The sequence below is a fragment of the Brachionichthys hirsutus genome, chromosome 14 (assembly GCF_040956055.1).
Source record: "Brachionichthys hirsutus isolate HB-005 chromosome 14, CSIRO-AGI_Bhir_v1, whole genome shotgun sequence".
Classification (NCBI taxonomy): domain Eukaryota; kingdom Metazoa; phylum Chordata; class Actinopteri; order Lophiiformes; family Brachionichthyidae; genus Brachionichthys; species Brachionichthys hirsutus.
This window is the reverse complement of record NC_090910.1, coordinates 7093826-7101189: the sequence shown is the minus strand read 5'-3', so window position 1 is coordinate 7101189 and position 7364 is coordinate 7093826.

Genomic DNA, 7364 nt, shown 5'->3' with positions numbered 1-7364 from the left:
ATAAATAAATTAACAACTTTGCAATTAACTATACCCTTTTGCCATTTGAGAGGCCATGCATGTCATTGTTGCACATTAACAGGGACTGTAAATAATGTTCTTCTATAGCAATATTGTATTCCTCCTAATTGCAGGTCCCAATATCCTCTTCTCTTTCACTTGTCAGCCAGAGAGAGAAGCTGCGTAATCTGTCGGAACAAAGAAACATCCTTCTTTGGGAGGCTTTCATGAAACTTGATCCACAGTTAAGACTCCCTGTACAAGGAAACTGAGATGCCTCAGGGCTGTCCTTCACGCTGCCTGATTACAAAGCATTTTCATTTGCACCACAACGGATTTCTGCTTGTCTTTGCTTGTCTGTCTGTCTGTCTGCCGTCCTACCATGTATGCAAGCCTGCTCAGACATGTTTTGTATTAGCTATTTAATTAGCAGTTTCTATCTATCTATAGGAGGAAGCTCATTGGCTGTAAGGCCTAAAGGATGTTTTTAAAAAAAAAATAATATCTGGACTTGATGAGGATGATGAAGATTATTAGACACGAGAAATAGAGTGCAGTGCTTCTGTCTATCATTTCCGATGTTTACCTCTGCCAAGGCGAGGCAGCGGTTATCACCAGCGGCTGTCTGTCTGTCTGTCTCTCCGTCTGACCGTTAGCAAGATAACACAAAAGGTTCTGGACGGATTTGGGTGAAATTGTGCCTTAACACCGAATTTCATCTGGATCGGATCCAGAATGACATGAGGAAAAAATATTACATTTTACAATTGAAAACCCAATTTAGGATTAAAAAATCTGTTACAAATACACCTCAACTCAGATTCACGTTTACTTTTCATGGTTGGTGTATAAAGATACCAAGAACAATTTAGAACCTTTTGGTGATGATCCAGATCACCATGTGGACGGTGTAGATCCAATTATGAGGGGAATTAACTGCTTTGCGGAGGTCTGTGCTCTGAGTGCTTTTCTAGTCTGTAATGTTTTGTTCCACCAAGTTCCCTCCATATGGATCAATTTGTGTTCCACATGTTCCACAGCAAGATTTTAACAATACTGTTGCTTGGTTTCCTGTTAAAATATTATATTTAATTTATTTGTTTTCTACAAGGAGGCATTTTTCTTTGATTTAACAAAGCTCAAAGTGTGCACACACCTGAGGGAGAAAGAAATTAGCAGGATTAAAAAAAAGGGTTCACAGTAAGACCCGCTTCGGTTGGGTGTTGACCTTCAGAAATAAAAAAAAGGCTGCAAATGCTGATTTTTACACGATGGCACAATGTTGCTTCTTCAAAGCAGCACAAAATGTCTGTGCAGATTCTTTCCATAACAACGTCATCCAGACTTGGTGCAGCTATCAGACTGGCCTTGAGTTAAAAGTCTCTATCTTGGATTGTAGCTGAAATGTGCTGGCAGACACTTATTTGATGGTGCAACAATCTCAGTCCAGGGCAGGTGAAAGGAGGAGAGGACTATTCATGACTTTTATTGCTTGCATCCAGCATGATATGAACAGCTGCAGGAATGTTCCTCCCTGACCAACATTTTCAATTTAATCTAAATGCGAACTTCCCTGGGAAACACACAGCTCCGGAACGAGGGAACCTGTGGGAGCTGCAGAAAGGGGGAGAAAGCTGACTTTCTTTTGGCAACATGTCAAATGAGACTACAACCTTTTTTAACCACAAAGTTCAATAACTCACTTAACTCACTTTGATCCAGACCTGTGCCTCTCACTGGGGCTTTACATGTGGGCTGACGAGCAGGCTCCACTTTGCTCGGTTCCTGAATAAACCACTCAACAACCACACAGAGTTTATAAATGCTTCTTTCAGGATCTCTTGTGATGAACTTGAGAGTTTTCAAACTGCTGTAAAACTATAGATTTGGGTCTAAATTTGGCAGCTTTTGTTTTGGGATTTTTATCTGGCTGCAAGCGCGGAGCTTTTCAGCTCAGCGGCTTCAAGGAGCCAGCCGTGCGCGGTGAGGGGGGGGGGGGGGGGGGGGGTATGGCGGGTCCACCGTGAAAAGCAACAGCGGCCGTGGATAAATAGTTGGATAAATATAAGTGCGTTGTTCTACAGATGTGTAATTTGTATAAAAACACGACGTCGCTTTTGCTCCGTGTGAAGCGGCCGTGCCGGGCAGCCGAGCAGGACGTGACCGGGGAGTGGAGCTCCGGACGGCGGCTGCAGCTGCAGCGGCGGCCGGCAGGACGCTGCTATTCACCGGCTGGAACAGCTGCCTCCGCGCGCCGAGGGAAACACCGGCTCTCCCGTCCATTGCGTCGCTTCAAATTAATGAGATATTATAGTTTAATTTTAGAAATACAATTAAAGTCGCCCGCGTGATAGGTAAGATAGTTTTTTTTTTTAGTTTTTTTTTAGTCAATATAGTATTTTGAAATACACACATAAAGTCGTCCATGAGGTCTAAACATTGTTTCTATTATTCTAAAATAGCATTTTTACTATTACAATTTAGAATATTATTTATAGTAGCAGTAGCAATAATAATGATTGCCCTATAATCTATAATAAAGAGTAAGCGCTGATGGATAATTATTATAGATAGTCCTGCTTTCAACATGAGCATTCTGTTTTATCCTTTATTAGTTAATAGCAAGAAGGTCACAGGTTCAAATCCGATTTGGGGCCTTTCTGTGACGGGTGTTTGTATGTTCTCCCCGTGTCTGCGTGGGTTCTCTCCGGGTTCTTCGGCTTTCTCCCACCACCCAAAACATGCAAATTAGGTGAACTGGTTACACTAAATTCGAGTGTGTGCGTGAATTATCGTCTGTCAATGTGTTGCCCTGCGATGACCAGGGTTTGTCCAGGGTTACCCCGCCTCTTGCCCATAACTCCTGGGCTCCAGTGGATTCCGAATTAAGCATTAAGAACATAAATGAATGAATGAATTTTTGCAGGAGATGGCTATTATCTCACGGTGCTGCAAATGTGAACATCAAGAGAAAGACTGTACGCCCTGTTGAGCTCTGCGTTATCTCAGTGATATTTTAATTTCATTGAATATCCTTCCACCATGAGGCCTAAGTGTGACGATAAACTGATCTGATTCTGATTATCAAGATGAAAGAGCTGTTCGAACCCCCAAAAACGCGTATGGTCATTGTACGTGCACGCGCGCACACGAGAAGGGGAAGGAAGCTAAATTTGGGCTGTTTAGTTACGCTTATAATCTACAATCCACGCGGAGGGTCTATTTTTGGTGACCCGTTGGTGCCGGCTGGAGAGATGGTGAATTGTAGCAGGCATGCGCGCTCCCGTGGAGGTGAACGTGGGCCATTCAAATTTCCATAGCCTATGTCCTGTCACCAGGACAACCCCCCCCCCCCCCACACACACACACACACGCACACGCATACACGCACACTCTCCCTTCTTTCTTTGTTCACTTCCCCCTTTGAGCTCCCTACAGTGACCGAGACAAACACACCACTGCCACCCAGCGGTCGGGAGGCGCGCGTGACCGTGCGCGTGCGCTCTTTGTTGCTCGTCGGCTACACGCATTTCTAAGGCGTCCTTACAATTTGACAGCCTTTTTTTCTTTTCTTTTTTTTAACCAGCATATCCGTGCATGTAGTCGTGCGCTTGTTTGCGTTGACGGAGTGAGTTCGAGCCCACGTGACCTGCTGACGTGTCCTTGAGCAAGACACTGACCCCATGGTGACCTCTGGGGAATCCTTCTTCTGCGATTATCATGTTGGCGTTAGAGAGATGTATTTGTTATTTTCCAGCACCGTATTTAACGGTTTATACATCAAAAACAATTAAATCACGGAGAGAATATGGGCTCTGCAGGATAGCAATTTAATTAGAGTCATATATAATCCGTTAATGAGGCACTTAATGGAGGATGTTAATTACACATTCTATATGGCCTTGTGTTTTTCCTGCAGGGCATCTTCCCTTTCATCCTCATTTGAATTAATCAATAATGTGTTTATATATTTGATCCATCTGCACCTTCCACCGAAGCCTGTATTTATTATAATCTGAGATTAAAACGGACCCTTACTTCACCAAGAAAGCAGACTCATAAAAATGTTTAAAAAAACCCAAGATAGTACATGCTAGGAGAAGTCTGGAATATGATCAGGTCTGTTCTTTAAAAATAATGGATCATTTAAAAGCAACAAGGAACGCTGGATGGGGTGTGTTTTTTCCAACAGGGGGCAGAATCACTCTTCAAAACAAATATCGACTCTTCTTCTGTTTCCGACGACCGTTCGCGATCCCGCGCACACACACACACACAGGCGCAATCCATTGCGTGTGTGTTTGTTTATAGGTTAAATACACTTTTCAGGCATTGTAAGAAGTATATATTATATACAAAATGTCTGATCGACTTTAGTGCATGAAGCTGCACTTCAACGTGATCAATTAGTTTCAACTCACTTGTCTTTTGACAAAGTGGAAACATTTTTCTGTTCTCCTGTAGGAGATTAAATTAAATGCTCTTCTGTTTCGGATTATGTTAAATAACCAAACAATCGGTGTAGTTATTATTTCTGCTCAGGACCTCTTGTATCGGGGTCCGACCTTGGCTCTGGTTCCTGCTGGAGTTGAATGTGCCTTTGTAATCCCATTAAATTAGAATGAAAAACAACTTCACGTTTAAATATTGAAAATAATGAAATACGTCAAACGAATATTTCGCCGCGTTTTATTTATTAATCACCCCCCCCCCCCCCCCCACTATTGTACGCATTTCTTTAACAGTCCAGGGAATAATAAGAATTAAGTCTTTCCAGCAAAAACCGTCTTCACAAGGGACAATGTAAAACTGGCCTTAGATCAATGTCCTCCGCTATTATTATTTTCTTGGTCAAAACGTGTCACTCAAAATCGAATTTGCTTCACCGTCAAACAAGTAAATAATATGAAGAAAAAAAGATTTTCTGGTTTCAAGCTTTTAATTTGAGACTTCTTGACATGAATATCAGCAGAAAAGCAGCCTTCAGTTTATTTTACAAAGGAGCAGTCAGATAATCACAGATGTAGCTCATTCACATGAATTTGTTCCTATTAAACTATAAACCGACGGTCAGTGAATGTAAGACATTAGAGTCTCCTTTAATATGATCACTTCTGACTAAACGCTCTTGTTGAACTCACATGCTCATCAACGGAAGGTCGTACTGAATGCATCGGCTGTAAAATACAGTTGATTTGGTTTTGGATTTTATCCAGAATATCTATATTTAGTTAATTTAAGTCAACGGGACCATTAGAAACCCATTTGCTAAATGAAATTATCTGAAAAATTATTTCTCGAATGAAGTCCTGCATGGGGAAAAGGAACAGCTCGGGATCTAGAAATTAGGGATTTAGGAGAATAAGTATGTCCACATAGCAAAACTGAAACGTCCTCTCATTGTGTATCCACTATGCAATGACAATAAATGCTTTCTCTATTTCTATTCTAATGTATCCATCAATGGATGAACTCACCAACACAGTTTGTAAAATAGCAGCTAAATGGAGATTCTGTCTCCATGTTATTTTTCAATGTCCTGAAATGTTCTCCAGAGAAATATTCAGTCACTCTGCGAGTTATTTAAGACATAACCCAGAGGGCATTTACAACGTCCGTGTAAATCAGGGCTTGTTCCTTTAGAGAAGGACAAAGCCGATCATGGAGCAATAATAACGCAGGTGACGCCGCTGCGCAGCCCTCGTTGGAGCCGATGACGGATCCCCTTTAGGCTTGGTCTGTCTAACTCCTACACAAAGTTGCAAAATGATCATTACTATTAGGCGACAGTGTTTACGCACAACAGGGATCCGTGCGCTCTGGAATGACTAAAGAGCTGTTTACGCTTCGATGAGTTAACTGCCATTATTATCTGATGTGAGAACAAAAAAGACGTCAGCAAAACCACAAACATGCCAGACTGTCAACATATTTTACAGATGCCCATTTAGCTCAGAGGTTATTTTTTTATATTTCTTTTTGTTTTGTGGTATCTGTGCCTGTCCTCGAAGAGCAGAATACCTCATTGGAATATTTTTTTTAAACATGCGCAGCGGTTTATTTAATCTGCCTGTTCGAAGCCGAGAAGGATCACCGGCGATAGATCTGCGATTCCGTTCTTGTTGACAATGCAGACATTTCCCAAGGTCGCGCTGCCGGCGTCCTCTTAAAGGGGATGTCAAGACGCTCTGAGAAAGAAAACAATAACTCAACTCAACGTGATTGTTCGCTGCCAGTTAGATTAAGGGATTAACCGTGTAAAATAACGAGAGCGGACTTTAATAAATCAGCGTGATTTATAGAACTGAACAGCTTTTTTCCATTTATTTTCACCTGTCATGATGACTTAAACTTACATTGTATTAAACGTCATTTATTCACAATGTTTTGGCTTTTCTTGGGGAAGAAATGATGTGACCAGATACATAAACGGGTAAAAGAAAAAATGAAATAGAAGAAGAAGTGAAAGGAGCTGCTCCAACAGTGATGATGACGACACTGCCCTTCATCAACAGAAACTATTTACATAACACAGCCAAGTAATGAAGGAGAAACTGACCTGTGGTCAGCTGTTCGGTTATATGTGAAACATGTGGGCTAAGAGTGACGTAGAGGGAACTAGCGAGGCAGCAGAAACACAGCCAGGCGTCCTGGCTATGATTGATCATGATACACTGCGTTACGTCGTTATTCAAATGCTTGATTTGTGTTAGTTATGCTATTGAACGATGCTCTTATTTTGAAGGAATTGGCCAAGAGAGAAAGCCAATCAGTTTTAAAATCAGTTGTATATCGCAGAAATGTTTAGGCAGGAAAAGAAGAAGAAGAAGATGATGAAGAAGAAGATGGCCTAAAATGATATCAGAGAAGTCAAAATGATAAGCGCATCGCGATGAGAGAAAGAGAGAGAGAGAGAGAGAGAGAGAGAGAGAGAGAGAGAGAGAGAGCTAATCTATTTCACAACCAGAGCCGGCGTCAAAATGGACTTTGGACAAAGCGCGGGGTCAGAGGTCAGCCCGATAGCTGCAGCGTGTGTGGCCGCAGAGTTGATCGCAATTCTCGTCTCTCGATAACGAAGGACATTTTGGCACGGGGCGGAGGACGCAGCCTAAAATTAGTACCGTCGTGTCTAAAAGCGGTGCGCAACTGGAGCAAAGCGCACCTCCTCCTCCTCCGCCGAGAGTTCATTAACCCGTTAACTAGTGCGTGGTTATAAAAGCAAAACCAAAGAACAGAACAGAACAGCATTTATAGCTCCAGAATAAACGAGCGCCAATGCGAAGTGAAATGTTCGCCTCAGATGGGATTTCTGAATCTGATTTTATTACTAAAGAAGAAGCGTAATCTGTCACAGTGGACCAGAT